The sequence below is a fragment of the Pygocentrus nattereri genome, chromosome 15 (genome assembly GCF_015220715.1).
Source record: "Pygocentrus nattereri isolate fPygNat1 chromosome 15, fPygNat1.pri, whole genome shotgun sequence".
Lineage (NCBI taxonomy): Eukaryota > Metazoa > Chordata > Actinopteri > Characiformes > Serrasalmidae > Pygocentrus > Pygocentrus nattereri.
Genome location: NC_051225.1, coordinates 14,514,170 through 14,535,871, shown reverse-complemented (window position 1 = coordinate 14,535,871; position 21,702 = coordinate 14,514,170). Strand labels below are relative to the sequence as shown.

At 39.6% G+C, this 21,702-nt stretch overlaps 1 protein-coding gene across 3 annotated transcripts in view; it reads left to right on the top strand.

Moving 5' to 3' along the window:
• Positions 1 to 21,702, top strand: part of zfhx3 (zinc finger homeobox 3) — a 305,456-nt gene that overhangs the window by 30,736 nt on the left and 253,018 nt on the right. For all 3 annotated transcript variants that reach the window (XM_037545320.1, XM_017700699.2, XM_037545321.1), the window contains exon 2: positions 1,875 to 1,927. The gene's annotated coding sequence lies outside the window, so the exon portion shown is untranslated. The remainder of the gene's footprint in view (positions 1 to 1,874; positions 1,928 to 21,702) is intronic.

Genomic DNA, 21,702 nt, shown 5'->3' with positions numbered 1-21,702 from the left:
ACTTTGCATTTGGGCTTTTATCTGACCATCAGTCTCTGCTAAAGTTCAGTAAATATCACAGTCATGCACACTAACACTAGCAGCGTTGAGCCGCAAATTTCTTGACTTGATTGAAGTACTAGGCTGCAAAACCACAGCTAAGTGATAAACCGAGGCTAAAGATTATCTTTACCCCAAGAGACTGGTGGTTCCTTCCCCATATCTCATACGGCTTCCTTAGTAACAACCTGGTCTACTATTAACTCAGACAGTAACTGACAACACAGTGTAGATGGGAGATAACTGAGAGAAGCTGGCTCAGCCATTCAGGGAAAGGGCTACTATTAGCATGTTTTACACTGTATGTATGTTGTGTTATCTGGTTTATTTGTAGCACACCAGTGAAACTAATGCCTTAGGAAGGATTCCAACTGGTGTATCATTCATTACCATTGCCTTTCAACAAAATACTGCCATTTCAGATTTTGCCATGAGCTTTTATACTGCTGCTTATCAACCCACTCTTAAGTTCTATCAACTGGCATGCATGCATGCATTCGTCACACAGTTGCAGGTGTATGGACCAGATATTTCATGGTATCAATGTCCCCATTGCTGATATCAGTAATGTGTTTAAGTGTCAGTCTCCTTGCCAATACTGGTACAGTAATGGTATCAGTGTAACCCTAGTGTGTGTGTGTGTATGTATGTATATATATGTATATGTATGTATATATATATGTATATGTATATATGTATATGTATATACATATATATACATAGATAGATAGATAGTTTGTCTTTTACCTTCAGGTCTTCCAAGCACAGTGGTCTTTTCCAATAAATTGTTTTTTCTCAGAATATGTCCAAAATAATATGTTCAAACAGTTAATGCATGTTTTGCATTTTAAATACATTATCCAGTGCTTGAAGATCTTATGTAGGTAGCCTTGAAATAAAGTGTCACTGACATCTTTATATACATGGGTACTTACATATGAAGACATATATCTTGACATAGTATAAAAAGAAACCTGTATTTCTGGTTAGAAGCATCACTGTGATGTCTTTGCCTAAAGAGAGTAATAGTTCTCTTTTAGGTTGAGCTAATAAACTTTTCACATGCAATATTAAACTGTTCAGCAGTGCAGTTGTGGAATCAGAATGCCGATATCTAATTAATGCTTCTTATTGTTGATCCTGAAGCTGATGATTTTTTTTTTTTTTTAAACCAAGCCTGTGTAATTGCATCCACCCGCTCAATACATTTTATGGTCTTAAATGTTGCCAATTCAATATTCTCTCAATATCATTCATATATATAAGCTATCTCTCAAGTGTGAAATAAAATGCATTGGGCTTTGCACATAATCAGCACTAAATGTCAATCTACAGTGTCTAATGTAGGCTAATCTATGAGCTACTTCACTGGTATATTTATAGGTGAATAAAAAGACGACGGCTGATGGGTGTAAGGGCCTGCTTTAGTACAGTCGCCGGCTACACAATCCGCCGTCGGTATGTGTGTGTAAAAGTTCGGTGAAAGGGGCCTCTTAGTATTGTATGCACCTAGTGTGTGTTTGGTTTGTTCATGTATGAATGCTTATGTTGCTCATTGCCAGGGATGTACAAGAGGAATGTGGCCATGTGGTCTGCTGGCATTCGCAGCAGGCGGCCGCGCGTGCCCCGTCTGATTTTTACACCGCGTTAAGACCGGCCTTGGGGCAAGATATGATTGGGGCCGGCGAAAACTATGTGAATAAGAATGCTGACAGCTTTGCCGGGGCTGTTAAATGAGCTCCTTGTTTTCTTCGAGCTTGTTGACCGAAGTGGACGAAGCAGAGAGAATGGAAGAGTCTGACTGAAGTTTCCTCCATTGTTTTTGTGTCCTTCAGGTCCGCGAGGAAAAGAGGAAGAGGATTCGCAGGCAGCTCGTCCGAGACAGCCGGTAAGTGAGTTTTTCATCACTGTGTGTGAATTTCAAAATGGGTCATTCGGAACCATTCATTGCTTTCTTTCCTCGCAGGCCGCTTGAATTTTTTTCCCCCCGTATTGTCCTGAGTGCATTTGGCTGGGGTAGTGAATTATCACTATGGCATACCGAGACTTGGGCCGGTTCAGCCCTGACAGTAGATCTAGAGGAACTCATTATGGTATTGATCTCTCACACTGCAGCCATCTGCCATATGCTATTCCTGGGCCCTGTCACTTACTATGAACTATGGGTAAAAAATGGGGTGTCACCGCAGGACAAAATGCCACATCTTTGCAACAAGTGAAGGAGAGAATAGCACTGGGAAACATTTACAGCCCAATCTGTTCAACTTGCACTGTCAACAGGATAGAGGCATCCTAAATATCATTTAGCAACGCAAGCATTCTGAATTCCTGTGTTTCAGGTATGAAATGCACATGTTGCTACATTAAAGTCAAGCATCTTAACATGATTTAAAAATGTTGAGGCCACGATACCCAGAATAAGCTAAAGTCCAATGGAAATGTTTCACCATTTGCACTACACTAGGCTTAATCCTTGTCCAGGAAACTGGCCCCGAGTGTTTATCCCATCAAAGTCCCCACTGTTTAGTTCATAAGGTTTATTACTCTCTAACTAAACACTTATAATGCACTTTTGTCCATGTAGTTACTGAGTAATAAGCCTTATGATGTAATAAGCCTCAGATTTTAAGGGGTAAAACCCACAGGGCCAGTTTCCTAGACTTGGATTAATCTTAAGTCTGGACTAAAGAGAATTTCCACTAGCGATTCACCACTTGCACTACACTAAGATTAATCCTTGTCCTTGAAACTGGCCCTGAGTGTTTATACCATTAAAATCCCCATCTTTTTTTTTTTACTTCACAAGGTTTATTACTCAGTAACTAAACTCTTATAATGCACTGTTGACATTTAGTTACCGAGTAGGGCTTATCATGTAATAAGCCTGAGATTTTTAAGGGGTAAAGCACTTAGGGCCAGTTTCTTGGTCATGGATTAAGTTTAATTTTTTGCATAGGGCCCCAAAATCACTCAATCCACCCCTGCCTTCTCCAGTAATGTCAGTATTTTGGATATACCAAGTTTTTTTAGCTAATGGGGTAGGGTTTGGGTAAATTTCATGCAGGCCAAATCAAACATCCTCACAGGCCAACTTAGGCCCTCTGCAGCCCCGATGATATGGTGGATGTAACTAAAATAAGATTGTTGGTGTAATTGTTCTTTTACCAGTCATTTTATGAAATATTAAGATTATTTGTGTTATTATGAATTATTAAAATATTTGCTTTTTTCCTGATTAGCATTATATTCATTGTTAGAATGCTCGGATTTGATTTTGCTGATTTAAATTTGAGGTAAGTCAAAGGTGGCCAAAAGTCCTCATTGTTTTAATGATGCCAAAAAAGCTGGCTTCACACTAGCCTTAAAAGCATATGATCCTTAAAATACTGCTGCTTTTTTAATACTTTATATTGATGCCCCACTGTTTTAATGCGCACAAGTAATTATCATATAAATACGAGGCTTTCTTTTATGAGCATTTTCAAGACACTTTTAATGTAACAAACAGATGTTGGGGTAATCTGGCATAATTAGATATCTACATTATGTGGTTTTGCTAATCAACACCAATGAAGTGGCGTGCTATTCTTTTTTTTAATTCATTAATCCGCTCGAGTGGAGTTTTATAGCTCTGAAGTGGTATACTTGTAAACCAACAGGCCTGCTCTCTCAAAGGGGAGCCAGATGGAGAGGGGAGAGTGTGTTGGCAGCATGTTTCTAGAAAATGCGCACACACACACACACACACACACACACTCAACTTTGCATGGTCCTCTTTACAATGAAAACATGCATATCTCTCTTTTTTCTGACACGCCTATGTTTGCACTCTGTGCTTCTTTCTTCATTAGTAGTCATTGATGCTTGGCTTCTGCAGCCATATGGCCCATCCTGTGTGCCCCTGCCTGGCCTAGCCTTGAACTCTGAGCTGCTGGCTGGAGGTCAGAAGGTCATAGGTCAGTCTGAATGGCTGAGGTCAGTGTAGTGGCTTGGATTAAGAAGCATAGGCTTGTTTGCACCTCCATCTAAAGAGCCCTGTCCCTCTGTACTGACCAGTGCCCCAGCCTGTGGTGATTGGCTTTACCAGCATGTAAACCGCCTGTCTGAGGGCCATGGTGTCTGACCTCTGACCCGCGTCAGTGCAGACTGTGTGACCGTTGACCGGTTCCTTAATCCCCTCCTCAAAGAGTGGACAATGTGCACAGCTATTGATCAGGTCTGCGCTGTGACGCTTAAAATCTGGGCCCTGGGGAAGAAATGATCTGCCCTGTTCTCCACAGGTAGAACCGTGGCTTAGAGCACTGGTCCACAAGTATGCATGCACAGGCAACATGGCCTCATCCTGCAGTCAGAATCTTCTCAGAAATGAATGTATTCATTTTTGATAAGTTACATTTTTATAGAAAATAATAAGTGTTCTGTTTGTAATTTAAACTAAAATAATTGATGGAAGCCAGACTTACCATGACAAAGTAACACACAACGATCTTGAAGGCTTTGAGACTGAAACTTCAGCAGAGCTCTTAACTCTGCTAAGTAAGCATAAAATGTAATTTTCTTCCTTGGAATCCAGTAAAACTTGTTAGTGAGATAGAAATATATTCAAAATTGCACAGAAGCCTCAACAACTATGTACAATATTTTTAAGCTGTAGAACACGAGAGAGTATGTTATCATTCTATTACTTTTATACAACAGTTAAATAAATACAGTAAGAAATTAATAAACTGGGCCATGAACGTAGCGTTTAATGTTTTTTAATGTTTAGTTCCTTCCAGTAAATTATAGTTCCTTAACGAGCTGCTTGTTGCTACGTCAGAGTAACAAGCTCCGCCCACTTACTGCACAGCCGGCAGTTCATTTTCCAGCTCCTTATGCTAAATTCCCAAACTGTCATCACCACTGAGAAAGCTTGCATGGCCAGAACTAACTGTTGTATAATGTACAGTATTTATTGCCTTCATTACAACTTTCTCTTCTTTTCTGGCGACTTGCTTTCAGTTTTTCCACATCTCCAAAGTTCAGTCTTAGACGTTTGTTGCATTTTCTGCTTCTCATGATCCAAGTTTTCCCAAACACATTCAGTGATGTTGAGATCTGGGCTCTGGGGTGTCCAGTCTGTTATTTTGATAACACCAGCAGCTTCTTTGTTTGGCTTGCAAAATTTCTTTGTTTTTGCTGGTTTCCTTTTCTCAGTAACAGCTTGATGACAGCTAGGGACCCATAGCATTGAGATGTCTTATCATAGTGGAAGGATGGGCAGTCTGTCAGATCTTGCATGGTTGTTAGTAGTTCCGTTTTTCTATAGATTTTTTTTTCAACATATTTTTGGAAACTACTATTTTTTTCCACTTATTCTTTCTTTGACACTTTGCCTCGTCTTACTTATACAAATTGAATATTTTATGTCTGATAGCCTCAGAAACCTCTCCTGAAAATGAATAACTTGCACTTAATGGCTCTGTTTACTGGAAATGGAATAAATGAAGGCTCAGTACTCTGGGCCCATGAAAATAGTCATGGCAGACCACTACATTAGAAGTGCTGTGTTACATAAAATAATTAGGCTACGAATTTATACTAATATAATTATATAATAGATCATATGTAGTTATGTAATTCATCATTTTGTCATTGTCATTTTAAAGTTTGTGTATTATTTAATAGTTACGTAGTAAAATTTTCTTTGATGAGGATGAGATTGATGTAAAAATACAGTGCAGACCACTGTCTTAGGGTATTTCATTCACCTCCTAAACACAAGGGTTTGACCCCCACATCCTTCTGCGAGTCGCACACTGCGCTTGGCGTCAGCTCCTGCCCCAAGACCCCTTTACACCAGCTTACATCGCTGCTCTTTCTCTGCTTCAACTAGAATTACAATAAAACTATGTGTAAAACACTGCAAGAATAACACATTAGAGCTTGTATTACTGAGTCAGGAAACTGCCTCCCTTTTCCCCCTTAAGACAGCACAAATTGCTAAAAAGTCGAGTGGTGCAGAGCAGAGGCTACAGCTGCGTGCTGGGCTGAATGATACCATAGAAAGGGAGGGCTCATGCCTGTGGCTGACCGAGTGGCAGGCCTCGTCCAAGCCAGCCTGACCCTGCCTAGCTAGCTCTCCCTTTCTCTCTCTCTCTCTCTCTCTCTCTCTCTCTCTCTTTCTCCCATAAGATCTGTCATAGCGGTCAGAGGTAGAGCAACATCTGGAGCAGAGCAGCCTTTTTTCTCTTTCGTTTTTCTTCCTCCCCGGGTCTGTTTTTTGGGGGAGATCCAGGCCAGCGATAATCCCTCTCTCTCCTCATTAAAGAGAGCTGAATAAACACAGGCCTCTTCCAGTTGTTCCTGCGAATTTCCTCGTTGGCCGTCGGGAGACCTGAGCACAGGCCCGAGCTTCAAAGGCCTGCAGGGCCAAAGGGGGGTGCAGAGGGGCCAGAGGCAGAACATAACACTGCCACTGAGGACAGGCAACCAGGACCAACATTCAGTCAAACTGCTCAGATGCAGAGAGAGAGAGAGACAGAGATACAGGGAAAGGATCATTTTTCAAAACATGGCAAATTTCCTTTATTGAAAGATTACATTTTTCAGCATCAGCAAACATATTTTAAACAGTAAATTACATAGAAGCCTCAACAATTAAATATAATATCACATTTTTCAGGATTTAGTGTGTCTGCTCTTTACCATTATTATAGCTTACATTCTTTTCGAGAGACTTGCTTTGTTTTTCAGAGAAATCTGCATGGATATTTTTTCACACCTCCAAAGTTCAGTCTTGAAAGTTGGTTGGATTTTCTGCTTCTCACGATCCAAATAATCCCAAACCCATTCACTGATGTTTAGATCTGAACTCCAGTCCATTGTTCTGAGGACAAAAGCAGCTTCTTTGTTTGATTTACCAATTTTATTTTGTCTATTTTAACAGCTTCTTGAACAGCTATACATCCTTTCAGACCCATATTGCTGAGTCGTCTTCTCACAGTGGAAGGATGGACAGAAACACCTGTGGTTGTTTTCAGATCTGAAGCAAGAGTGGAGCTTTATTTTCTTCTCTTGCTCAAAGCATTTTTAAATGCTGTTGATGGTGTTGGTGGTCTGTTTGGTCTGCTTGCATGGAGTCCCATTTTCTCTATGTCTTTTAATAAATGTTTGAACTCGAAACTCTAAAGAGGCCCCAAATATTCTTCAATATCTCTCTCTAGGACAAAGCAATCTGAACTAAAACAATGTGCAACATGCTTCTCAGTATATGCAGCTTCAAACAAGCCCCTGCGTCAGAGCAATGAGGTAGGTGCCAGACCACCTTTAACCTACATTTGTAATGTACCTCTTCATGTGTCTGGAAGTAAACAGAGATCACTTCCAGCTCCGCATGTAATTAAGTCGATCAAGATATGTAGTGTATTTTTTGGTTCAGACTGCTTCATCCTAACGGGAGTTACAGCAGAATATTTAGGGCCTCTTTTGAGTGAATCTCCCTGTTTTTTTCTGTTTTCTATTGACTCTCCCCTTCTTTATGCAAGTGTATTATATCTTATCCTACAACCCCAATTCCACTGAAGTTGGGACGTTGTGTAAAACATAAAAACAGAATACGATGATTTGCAAATCCTTTTCAACCTATATTCAATTGAAAACACTACAAAAACAAGATATTTCATGTTCAAACGAATAAACTTTATTGTTTTTTACAAATATTCACACATTTTGAATTTGATGCCTGCAACACCTTCCAAATAAGTTGGTACAGGGGCAACAAAAGACTGGGAAAGTTGAGGAATGCTCAAAAAACACCTGTTTGGAACATTCCACAGGTGAACAGGTTAATTGGAAACAGGTGAGTGCCATGATTAGGTATAAAGGGAGCATCCCTGAAAGGCTCAGTTGTTCACAAGCAAAGATGGGGCGAGGTTCACCACTTTGTGAACAACTGCGTGTCCAACAGTTTAAGAACAACGTTACTCAACGTTCATTTGCAAGGAATTTAGGGATTTCATCATCTACAGTCCATAATATCATCAAAAGATTCAGAGAATTTGGAGAAATCTCTGCAAGTAAGCGGCAAGGCATAAAACCATCATTGAATGCCCGTGACCTTCGATCCCTCAGGCGGCACTGCATTCAAAACCAACATCATTCTATAATGGATATTATCACATGGGCTCAGGAACACTTCACAAAACCATCGTCAGTGAACACAGTTCATCGCTCCATCTACAAGTGCAAGTTAAAACTCAAGTTAAAAACTCTGCCATGCAAAATGAAAGCCATATATCAACAACACTCAGAAACGCCGCCGGCTTCTCTGGGCCTGAGCTCATCTGAGATGGACTGACACAAAGTGGAAAAGTGTCCTGTGGTCTGATGAGTCCACATTTCAAATTGTTTTTGGATATCATGGAGGTCGTGTCCTCTGGGCCAAAGAGGAAAAGGACTGTCCGGATTGTTATCAGCACAAAGTTCAAAAGCCAGCATCTCTGGTGTGGGGGTGTGTTAGTGCCCATGACATGGGTAACTTTCACATCTGTGAAGGCACCATTAATGCTGAAAGGTACATACAGGTTTTGGAGCAACATATGCTGCCATCCAAGCAATGTCTTTTTCAGGGATGCCCCTGCTTATTTCAGCAAGACAATGCCAAGCCACATTCTGCACATGTTACAACAACATGGCTTTGTAGTAAAAGAGTACGGGTACTAGACTGGCCTGCCTGCAGTCCAAACCTGTCTCCCATTGAAATTGTGTGGCGCATTATGAAGTGCAAAATACGACAACGGAGACCCCGGACTGTTGAGCAACTGAAGTTGTACATCAAGCAAGAATGGGAAAGAATTCCACCTGCAAAGCTTCAACAATTAGTGTCCTAAGTTCCCAAACGCTTTATTGAGTGTTGTTAAAAGGAAAGGTGATGTAACACAACTGTGTTGCAGGCATCAAATTCAAAATGAGTGAATATTTGCAAAAAACAAAAAAAGTTTATCCGTTTGAACAATAAATATCTTGTCTTTGTAGTGAATTCAATGGAATATAGGTTGAAAAGGATTTGCAAATCATTGTATACTGTTTTTATTTATGTTTTATACAACGTCCCAACTTCACTGGAATTGGGGTTGTACGTCCTCAGAAAAATCATAACGTAATGGACCTTTTTATTGTAAACTAAATAAATGAATGGTGCTTACTGACTTTGACACAGTACATCAGTCTAAACATACACAAACATATGTATTAATATAACCAACTAACCAACTTCTACGACTGAACCAGTGCTGCAGTTGAGATGTTGGATATGTAAAGTTTCTATAGCAGTTTAAGATTTTCTTAAAACCGTATGTTCAATCCAAGAGCCGTTTAGCAAGCTTTATTTCTAAGCTTGTAAAAGGTAGCCATGTTAATTTCCTGCCCTGACCTCCCTATATTTCCCGGCACGAGTGCAGACTACGTGGTGAAGTAAGTGGCCGTATTTGCCTGCACTTGCTGCCTGTCAGCTATGAGGGGCAGTGCTTCGCTGGAAGAGTTTATTGTGGAGGCAATTAAGGAAAGCAACTTCAGAGAGAGGGAGTGAAGGAACCTACCCTGGGATATAATTGCTTACTCGATAACTCTCTGAGATGACTAAATTGATCAAATTGTATCCCAGGGTACGGAGAACAACATCTAATGTTATCTATTACCTCAGTTTACTGATGGTAAATTAGCACTGGTTGCTACATGTTGCCCATATAAGAACATTTAAAAGGGTATTTTTATGTAAGGTGTTTGTGAATTTGTGGTGCAACTGTGTGTGAGTGTGTGTGTGTGTGTGTGTGTGTGGCTTTGTGGCGATCATCAGACTCCCATCAGGTGCTCTATTAGTGGTGGAGCTGAGGGTCAGAGGCAGAGTCCACCTGCCTAGAATACTGATTAGTGAAGCGGTGGTGAGGATGGACAACACACGCACACACACACACACACACACACACACACACACACACCATGCACATGCCATAATTCACTGCTCACAATCTCTGCATCTTCCATATTGCAGTCGCTTGGAAAAGATGGCGGTCACAAGGAGCTGGGTGTTACTCACTGTGTGTGCAGACACAGATGCTTCAGTTCACTTCATAAGGAGCATCGACAGCTCATAGCTTACACATGCTGAACTAACGTCACACAGCGCAGAGTACACACTCGCCTGCTCGCTGCACTAAGGCAAATACGGCCACTTACTTCACCATGTAGTCTGCACTCGTGCCGGGAAATATAGGGACGTCCATTACAGCGCCCAGAGCAAACACAGCAGCTGTGCTGGGGGTAAAAAAAAAAACTTTCAAGCATCTTCTCTTTCCATGCGACTTGTCATCTTTGGCTTTATGATTTGTACAGAACAGGTTATCGCTGTCGTCAGAAGAAAACGCTCAAATCTCCAAAATGGTAACTTTACAGGAGAAGGAAAAAACCTACCCCCTTTACTTTTAATGTACATCAATGGAACCAGAATTTTTTCCAAGTCATTTTGGGCCGTTTCCTTTGGTCCATTCATCATGAAATATACACACAATGTAAAAGGTAACATCCATCCGTCCGTTTTCTAAGCCGCTAAAAGGTAACATGCACCTTCAAAATATGTCAAAAACTGAAAAATAACAAAAATGGAGATACAAGGTTTTCTTCTGACAGCAGGGTTATGCTTGTTGTTGACATTGATATATTGATATCGGTTGGTATTGAGACATATTTTACAGATTTATTAGTATTCCACAGATAAATCACCAATATTTAGTGACTCATATAGTTTTATATTGTATTGATATTTAATACTGAGGATTTAATAGTTTTATGTTCATATGCCAATACTTAACATCGTGTCCATTATATTTTACATTCTTTCAGGAGAGCTTTATTGCTCTATAACAGGAGCAATCAACATCAATTTTTTTTTCTGTGTAATTCAGCCATTGGCATGTAAACAAAGTCATTCAGGGTAGTTTGATATGAAATGGATCACTGTAGAGAAACTTGTTTTTTTGTTTTTGTTTTTTTTTTTTTTGTCAATAGTGGTGTTGATGGGTACCAGGGGTCACAATGCATAAAACAAAAATTTTCATTGTATTTACTATTTCATTGTATTACTGTTTTATATGTAATGTTAATAGTGATAAAATGGTGGTAAATTCTTCTCTGGGTACTATTTTGCTTTATGGCACCCTGTATGTACCTCTCCACCATAAATGTGGTTGAAAAAGTACATTTTAGTCTAAAATCTAAACTCAAAAACTGTGATAAAACAATGTCTCAGTTATCAGACAGCATACTGATAATCAGTCAATGTGATAACTTTCTGTGTTGTAGCCTTTAGAGGCGTTTAAAACTTTTCAGATGTCTGGTTCCTATCACCACCACTGATAACAATTCTGCCTCAGCAAGTTTCTCTAGTTTCTTTTTACATCAGGCTGCTACTTTGGACGCCCCTTGTGTAAACTTAACATAACTTTCAATAGGTACGCTAATTTTCCATACAACATAAACATGATCCAAAAAACACATTTCCATAAAACCTAAATGTTAAAGGCAAATATTTAATAAACAAATACTTATATGTTTTGGAAATATACTCCACAAACACAGCAGTCTTTACAGATTTTAAACGTTCATTTTTTTTTCAGCTCAGACAGCTACAAGTCTCCATCTCTGTAGTGTGTTACAGCAATGCATCTCATTATGATTAAAATTTTAAAAAGTATAAAATGCTTTCAAACCTGACTTTCAACATGAGGATATTGTGATAATGCAAAAAATACTGATAACTGATAATACTGATGAAAAATCAACTAACAAAACCTTTGTGTATTATGCTAAGCTCCACCATTACAAAATTATTATTAAAGACCTTCTATTATTAAGATATAAACAAAGTAATTCAGAGAGTTCTGCTATTAAATAGTGCATTGTAGGTTTTCCAACTAGAATTTCTGTACAGTGGTGTTGAACCATGGGCTTGAATGACTACAGTGCAAGTATAGCCATTTTATTTACTATCCAAAATGACCAGTGAACCTACACGTGTCTTCTGAGTTTTATATGTAATGCTGATGATGGTAAAATCGTGGTAAACAATGTGTTGTTTTGGTATAGTTGTGCCTCTGTTCCATGAATAGATTAAAAAAAATGTAAAAAATAAAAGTTAAGCTGAAACCTTTGTAATGCAGCATCTCAAGCATCAGGCAAGATTTTGAAGCCTTTTTTGTAACAGCTTTACATAATATAGCTTTTAGAGGTATTAAATGGTTCAGTTTTCCGGTTCTTATCAGCAGCCTTTTCCATGTAACCACTCTGAATGACTTTGTTTTACGTCTTAACCCTCTAATTATTCAGAAAAAAAGACAAATAGGTGGAATTCTCCTTTAAGTCCTACGACAGATGAGAACTGAATTATTTTTGACCGTTCAGCACTGTTGTACAGCACTGTATAATTGCAGTCTTTAATTTTTTAGCCATGTGTAAATATACTGTATATTGGCTCATATTATCGGTTTTCTGTTCATATCCATCCCTGCTTTTGTTATGTATTCTGGCATATATATCCTTCTTCTGAGCATGTAAGGAGTCAGTAGGGCCTGCTGCTGGGACTTGCTGATTGGAGAGGGCCTTATATCTTTTAAATGAGTGCTAATTAATGAACTCAAAGCTATTGATTAGTGCTGCGACCTGGCTGCTCCATAATGAGGGCCTGAAAATGTCAAAGCCAAAAGGTTCCACGGCCGTCACGATTATGATGGGGAAGGAGAGACGAGGGGGTTTTTGCGGGTTGGTAGGTTGAGTTCAAGGCCAGAAAGAGGTACGGTGAACCTGGAGGTCAGAATGCTGCCTTCTCTGGCAGGAGGGAAAGGATGAGACATATTGGAGCAGGACAGCGAGTGGCTTGAGGTCCGGCTTAAAGCCTGCCTCGATGGGACTCTGGGGAGAAGAGGGGTCGCTAGAGCCCCTCCAGCCCCCCTGCAGCCCCCTCCCCTGCACATTACTGTGCCATTCAAAGCCACCCAGCACCTATTTCCTCCAATAAAAACTAATAACCTTCTCTGTCAGAAATCACGCCAGCCCTCGAGTGCTGAGCCAAGGGTGGGTTGGGGGGGTGAATGGACTGTAATTGCAGAACACAAGCCCAACCCTATTCTCTCTTTCCACCACTACTACCTCCAACCAACACACGCACACTCTTTTTTGGATTTGTGTGTATTTGTTCTGTTTTTTCCTCACTTTGCTGTTGATTGCCTGAGCCACTTGCCCCGCACTCAGCAATCAGCCAAGACACAAGGACATTTTATAATTGTGTGAATTTTTTCTAAGGAGAAGGAGGTGAGCCTTGCGCTTTGGGGTCAGACCTGAAAGGGCGTGGTCGTATGGCTGTGGAAGAGCGTGGTTACTGAATTAAGGCTCAGGCAGGTGTAATATATGCTCATTGGGATCTTATACTGCAACATATGTCAGTAAAGTCTGAGACCAGGCACTTTCAGACCTGGCTAAGAGAACACCTCCGCGCTGATCCGTGTTCTGTTATGGATGTCAGTCACATTACGGATGTTTACGGATATAACACGCACACCCTGACCGATCACTGAGCGTTATTTTAAGACCATACTTTTTATTGTCGTCATTTCTGAATAATTTTAAAGGCTCTGGTCACATTTCTGTAAACACACTTCAGGATATAAGAAAATTTGGGCTCCAGTGCCAGATGCAGGAAGAGTATTTTGAAACATATTTTCCCCTTTAAAAGCATAAACCTCAGCTTTTACTGTACTATTTGAATAAAAACTAAAGAACTAAAATAATTTATGGTAATTAAGGCAAAATGGGCTAGGCTAACAGGAAATATGGAGTATTCATGTTGAAAAACATGCTAATGGTTCTCAAACTGACTAAACAGGAATAGTTAATAGAACCACTTATTTTCAGCCTTTTTCAATGTTTTGAAGGATTAATTTTTTGGTGTGAGTTGAAAGAATGATGTTTATTTGCTGTGGCATTGGTTATGTATTTATATATTTATGTAGTTGTGTGTAAAAGTTTGGTCAGATTTGGACAAATAGCATTCCCTCTACAGGGAACAAATTTGAATATTGCAATTAATTATGCAAATTTTTCTGCAGTTTCTGTTTATGTACTGAGGCGAACATTTTGAAAAAACTCAACATAAAATGTAAAACTTTCCATAACTTTTGCACAGTGTTTTCTGGAGATGATGTATCATTAACAAAACATGCAGTTTGACCAGTGATGTCCCATCTTTTGTCTGTGACTATGCGGTGAAAATGTATTTGCCCCCTTTCCCAATTCTGTTTTTTGAGAATTTGTCACACTTGAATGTTTCACATCATCAAACCACTTTGTATATTAGTAAAGATAACTCGAGTAAACACAAAATATTTTTTTAATGATGATTTCTTTTACTGAAGGAAAAATGCTGTTCAGCCTTACTTGGCCCTATGTGAAAAAGTAATTACCTCCTTAGCTACCGGATCAACCAGTTAACCAAATTCCTCCGACTGTTGGGTTCAGTTTCACTATCCACACCCAGACATGATCACTGCCAGACCTAAATATCACTTAAATAGAACCTGTCTGGTAAGTGAAGCAGACTGGAAGGTCTCAAATACACATAATGCCTAAAATGATTCAAATCCAGATGCGGAAGTAAGTCACTGAAATCTACCAGTCTGGAAAGTGTCAGACCTACCAAAATTTCACCAAGAGCACATCGACGACTCATCCAGGAGGTCACAAAAGAACCCAGATGAACATTTAAAGAACTGCAGGCCTCACTTGCCTTAGTTAAGGTCAATGTTCACGATTCCACAATAAGAAAGACACTGGACACAACTAACATCCATGGGAGAGCCTTTAGATGCAAACCACTGCTGACCAAAAAGAACACAATGGTTCTTCTCACATTTGCCACAAACATCTAGATGACCCCCAAGACACTTGGGCTAATATTCTATGAAGATGAGTCAAAGCATCTGTGCTGAGTCAACGGTGGAACTTTTTGGAAGACGTGGATCTCATTATATCTGACGTAAAGCTAACACTGCATTCCTCATAAAAACTTAATACCAACGGTCAAACATGCTGATGGTCGCGTGAAGGCCTGGGGCTGCTTTGCTTCTGTAAGACCTGAATGACTTGGAACCATAAATTCTGCTCTTTATCAGAAAATCCTGAAGAAGAATGCCCACCCATCAGTTTGAGACTTAAAGCTCAAGTGCAGTTGGGTTATGCAGCAGGACAATGATTTGAACAACACTAGCCAGTCCACCTCTGAATGGTTTCAGAGGAAACAAAAGTAAGGTTTTGGATTGGCCGAGTCAAAGTCCTGACATAAATCCGACTAAGTTGCTGTGGCATTGTGTCATTACTGCCGAGGGTGGCACAAGCAGTTATTACGTTTTACGGGCAATTACCTTTTCACATGGTAGACATAGGTTTTGAATAAATCTTTATCCTCAATAAATCAGATATTAAACATTCAGTGGTCTTAACAACTAATCATTAAACAAATAGATAAAGTAACTTAATATGTGAGAGATTTTCCCTTTGATTTCTTTAAATGTTGAAGTTTTATGTGTAAATTTGCACACAGCCCTGAGTCCACTCAGCATTGATGGCTTCAAACAGACGAAAATCATTGATCAAATATTTTCTGAAGGCTTTAAATCTGAACTCTGACCAGCCAAAACCATTAGTGAAACATTATTTTTTGAGCTAGGTCCATTTTTTCTGCCCAGGATTGTACATTAAGGATGTCAAATGAAAAATACTTAATGCTGTTTTATATAGTTTGTCAGGAAAATAATCACATTTATATTTGTGTATAATAGCATCATAATATCTGAATCATCATGTTTGCACATATAAGGAATTTGTCGGGACCAAACTTCATCTCTCCAAAATGGTCATTTACAGGACAGTTTAAAAAAAAAACTTTCCTTAACTTTCAATGTAATATAATGGAACAAGATTAAATCATTAAATATTAACAATTAGCAGTTTCAGCACTACATACTATATAAATAATAACTATATAATATGATGAACTCTTATAGTTGTGACAAAAATAGAAAAAAATAGAAAAAATTAGTAAATTATAAAACATGATTAATTGTAATAGACTATGCAAAATAATGCAATTAATTGCACTTAATGTTTGCAGTTGTTTGACAGTCCTGTCTTTGCATTGAGTATGTCCAGCTTTTGCTTTAATGATAACATACACTCGATCTGGCATGGACTCCACAAGTTTGTGGAATCACTAATCAGTATATCAAATTCACCTGAGAGTCGTCTGAACATGAGCTTCAGTGGAAGAAATTAGACTAAAAAACTGTCTTTTTGTACATGGGCTTCCACACAGTCAGTGTCATAAATTTGAACAGTGACCTAGTGCAGAATTTCAAATATTTCTTCTTTATTTTTATCGTCATAACAATCATTTTTACATATGTAAGAATCTAAAACTTTCTGCTGTTTATTTCCAGGTCTACCTGAATGAAATACCAGCATTTTCTATCTGCTCTCAGACTTTTGGACCTCACTGTATTTATAGAACAATAATCTATGTGCAAACACCAGTTTTGGTTTCACTGTCAAACACACTGCACCTTACCGCTTTCCCAAGCACACATCTCTTCCTTTTTTTTTTTTATCAGGCCCGCCCATCATGCTCTTCTCTTCCTCTTTATCTTTCCATCTCTCTTGCTCTTTCTCTCTCTCTCTCTCTCTCTCTCTCTCTCTCTCTCGCCCTCTCTCTTTCCGCTTCCTTCCTCATTTTTAATGGCAGATGAAAGAGACAAATGGCCGTGCGCCTCTGCTAGCACTCGGGGCCTGGATCAATCGGAGACCCAGCAGTAATTAACTATTTGCTAAACTTACACCATTGATTTCCATTTAAAGCTGAGCGCCATGCTCTAAATGAAGACCGATACCTGAGTGTGGGGGTGTGTGGGGATGGTGGTACGGTGGAGGGGCAGCTCTGAGGTGGTGGGCAGGGGCTTGGGTGTCTGATAAATTGGCCCTTTTTTAATTGGGAGTGGAGGCTGAACAGGGTCTGGTTGGGGAGAAAGGCCCAGCTGGGGCTTAATTGGGGTGGGCTGTGAGCACCGAAGGGGTCCATGTCATTGTCTTTACTAGGCTGCTTTATGGCTCTGCATGGAACGGGCCACCAGCCTGCAAAGCTGACTGGACTGATTGTGCTGGATGGTCAGGTGGCCTAGGATCAGGGCAGCAAGGTACAGTCAGCAAGCCATGATGCAATGCCTGCTTCTGTTATCTCTTTTCTCAGTCTCAGTGTCTCTCGCCCAGTCTCGTTCGTTCAAACTCTATCTCTCCTGATCTGTATCTCCACCTTCTCCATCTTTGCATAACCGAGCTGGGCCACTTATTAAATTCTTGAGAGGGTTAATGAATAGGATGCTGTCATTGGCCTTGCTGAGCCTTTGTATTATGACAGTCCATTGGGGGCTGCCATTGTTTGCATGTTTTAATTGAATCTGTACAAACACTTGATCTCTTCTCTAAACCACTCTCTCTCACTCATTGTGCCGCAGTCTTCCTCAGAGCCAGGGCGTGACGGTAGAGACATCTTGCTGAAGTTTTTTTTTTTTTTTTTTTGCATCAAGAATGTCAGAGCTCATATCAAAGCGAAGCGCTTGATCGAATGCAGAGGCCTCGAAGGCAACATCCATTGTAGTCGATGGATTTGAGCTGGTTCTGGGCTCATTCTATATGTTTATTTATCTTGCACTATGATGGATTAATAGATTATCCCCTTCTCGGTGCAGGATTCTTCAAAGATCTATCAGTGACGTTAATCAAATTTTGCATGTTGGTGGATTATCGTTACTGCTGTCTCGTGTAATGTCTCTGACGTAGATGCTTGGCCGTGGATCAGTGGCTCCTGCATGCTTTCCGGATTATTCTGCACCATCTCATCGCTTTAGTGGGGGGTTCAATGGCTGACTTAACGTGATGTCACTTGCGAGCCAATGAACTTGACTTTAAACTTAGGTAAACCCAATTGGAGGCTAATACACCATAATAGGCAGATCAATACCAATTATGGAGCCTCGTCGAACAAAAGATACCACTGTGTGCTCAGTCTTTGGTATGTCTGGTGCATGACTGGGATAGAATGAGTGTGTGCGCGTGTGTGTGTGTGGTGTGTTCACTGCCAAAGCATGGAAATAGTGTGGTTAAATTTTTGGCACTTCCCATTTTGGTCAGTCCATTATAATCCTGAGGCAAGAGACTACAGAAATCAATCAATTCTTAGTCCTGTCAATTATGTTTTTTACATTTTTGAGAAATTGCATCCAAGTCTCCTCTTAAATTGCAATCATAAAAAAAATACAAAATATAGATACACACACACACACACACACACACACACACACACACACACACACACACACTGTGGCAAATATGAATGGAATTCGTGTCAAATATGAATGGAAAACTTATTTCTTGTAGAATCTAAATAAAACATACAACATGTCTATTTCGTTTCTAATGACACACTGTTTTTTGAGATCTCATTGGGTAATGCAGCCCCCCCCCCCTTGCTCTCTCTCTCGCTCTCCCTCTCTCCCTTGCTCTCCCTCTCTCCCTCTCACTCTCTCTCTCTCTCCCTCTCTCTCGCTCCCTCTCTCATGCACAGACATCCACACTCACTCTTGGCTAATTAATAAATTGAAGCAAGGTTAGCAGCATGCTAAATCTGTTTCGTTACTGTGTGTCTGGGTGCAATGGGACGCCCTCTCGGCACACCCAAATGAATCTCCTGGAAAAACATCCCAGCTGAGAGGCTGCCAGAACTGAGAGAAGAGCCAGAAAACATTGAAAAGAGGGGGTTAAAGTTGCCTGTGATGTCTCAGCCCACGAGCCAGCGGCCATGCACATCTTAAATTGGTCTGAAGTGCGTGGAGGCTGTGCGTTTCTTAATGAGGCTGATGCTGCTTTTAATTGATCGGCGGGCACCGGTAATTGTGAATTTTGGAGTCTTTGGGCAAGAACGTGGGCTGATCTGAAGCTTACAATTAGAGGAGCCTCCGACTGTTCATCAGGGCGCAGCAGTACTGTTAGAGTGCATGTTAGAGCCATTTGCAATAGTAGCATATTCACAGCACTATAACGTATATAAAGAAGTGTACTACCATGAATGTATTGAGTGATTTTACTACAGCATTTTAACTAAACTCATATCAGAATCGATCCAATTGCATTGTCAGTCAATATCAGGCACTCTGAAAATGGTCAATTGGAAAAAATAGGTCATGTTATAGGCTATGTTATACTGTTCATATCTTACTGAAATCAACTTGGTTCTGCTCATTTTAATATGCTTGAAATGTGCGCTATACTCACTGATGGATTACTGTCCAGGCAAGCGGCCTTGGAGGGCCTCAGATTGGGGACAGCCCAAATGACACCATATTTAAAGTAAACATAAGTGCTCTAACACCAAAGATGTTCAAGAAATAATGTTATTCCACATTAATTGAAAATTTTAGATATTATGTACAATACTGTGAGAAGGTCTTAGGCACCTAAGACACATTTTCAAAATCCATTTATTTGTGTAGTATGGATTTGTGTTAATATTTGAATAAACAAAATGTATAGAATATGTATAGAATATATATAATATATATAGTAATAAATAGTGATTTTCTGGATGGTAGTGTGTTTAACCATTTTCAAACCTCTCCTCGAGGAAGCCCAGAATTATATGTAGTTAAAAAGCAGGTCCTGGTTTGACCAATCAGTGCTTCAGTAAATTGTGCTCATGATGTAAGTCTCTGTGGTGGCTGGGAAGGTGTCAAGGAAAAATATGGACCCAAGAAATTCTTGTTACTTTTTATGTTTACCTGAATTATGAATATGACTTTATTCTAATGTATATTGTAATAAACTCACTGCTGATGTAATTTTTATTTTAATTTGCTTAGATGCCTAAAACTTTCACACAGAACTGTATATATTTGTTTCATTCTCTTTTTTCCAACACTGTTCAGAGCACACATAAACAAACACATGTTTATGTTAGTGTCTGCATTATTGTCAGATACAAATATGGGATCAAACTCTATACCAGCAAAACTCAATATTAGGGGACTTCGATTGAATTGGGCAAAAAACTGAATTGTGGCATCCATACTCCATTTTGAGAGGGCATGCGGCTTTCCTCAGATGAATCCGGCTCTTGTTGTGTCCTGAGTTGGATCAGGCCAGGTCAGGGGTACGTGTTGCTATACAAATGAACCTTTTCTGCTCTCTCTGTGCCACACTACAGAGTGTGTGTGTGTGTGTGTGTGTGTGTGTGTGTGTACACGGCCCCGTAATTGTGTTATAAGGATGACGCACTTTCTTACTCTGTTTAAGCTCAGTGTAATTGGCTGTGAATGGTGAGCCAGTGGGGCTCAGTGTAGCGGAGAAGGCATGGAGCAGTCCAGGACATCAATGAGACATCTTTCATAAATCCTGGATCCACCAGACTGATGGAGAAGTATCTGAATCAACCTGGAATTTACCTGTCCATGCACCACCCACAAATGTGTTCTTTCATAGCAGCTGCTGCAAACTGTTTTTTAAAAAAAAAGCTTAAAATAATATTGTATCATTTGAATAATTTATATACTGTGTTTGTTTACTGTATACATCGCTGTTGTCAATTTTTTTTTTCCAAGTCATTCTGGGTCGTTTCTTTCAGCCCATTCATCATGAAATTTACACACAACGTAAAAGGTAACAGGGATTTTCAAATTATGAAAACTGTCAAAAAACTGAAAAACATCAAATGGAGATAAAGGGTTTTTTCAGACAGCAGCAATATAGTTTATCCTCTGCCTTTGTATATATAATGTACAGCTTTTAAGTGCTCTAATAGACACTGACAGCTGTCTAAGGGCCCTCATTGTTGCTATGTTAAGTATTACACTATGTAAAGATATAGGCAAACACCACAAATCTATTAAGCAAGCTTACGGAACAAATATTTGAATGTTCTTGCACACTGTTACGCAGTTAAGAGAACGGGGCTATTTTTCACAACAGCACAGTGCTGCACCATGAACTGAACACTTCATTACTGTAGTTACATGCAATTACAGTCATTAAGACTACACAGATGCCAGAAACCAAATGTCTTTTGATTCTGATTCTGAATGGTCTGAATTGTTGACTCATCAGACCACCCATGCCCACTGTGCATCAATCCATTTCAGATGAGCTTGACCGTTTTCTGGACTTTGTTTACAAATGGCTTCTGCTATGCACCGTTCGGTCTTAACTTGCATTTGTAGATAAAGATATAGATATCACGCATTTTACACATCTGGACACTCCAGACTAGACACTTTATTTTGGTACCAATATCTGCACATTTATTTCTTTATTCAGTATTGTCATTATATGCCACCACCTGCGCCTCCTTTTACAGTCTTGTACTCGGGTTATAGATCTATCTATCTATCTATCTATCTATCTATCTATCTATCTATCTATCTATCTATCTATCTATCTATCTATCTATCTATCTATCTATCTATCTATCTATCTATGTGCTTTCCTATCTATCTATCTATCTATCTATCTATCTATCTATCTATCTATCTATCTATCTAT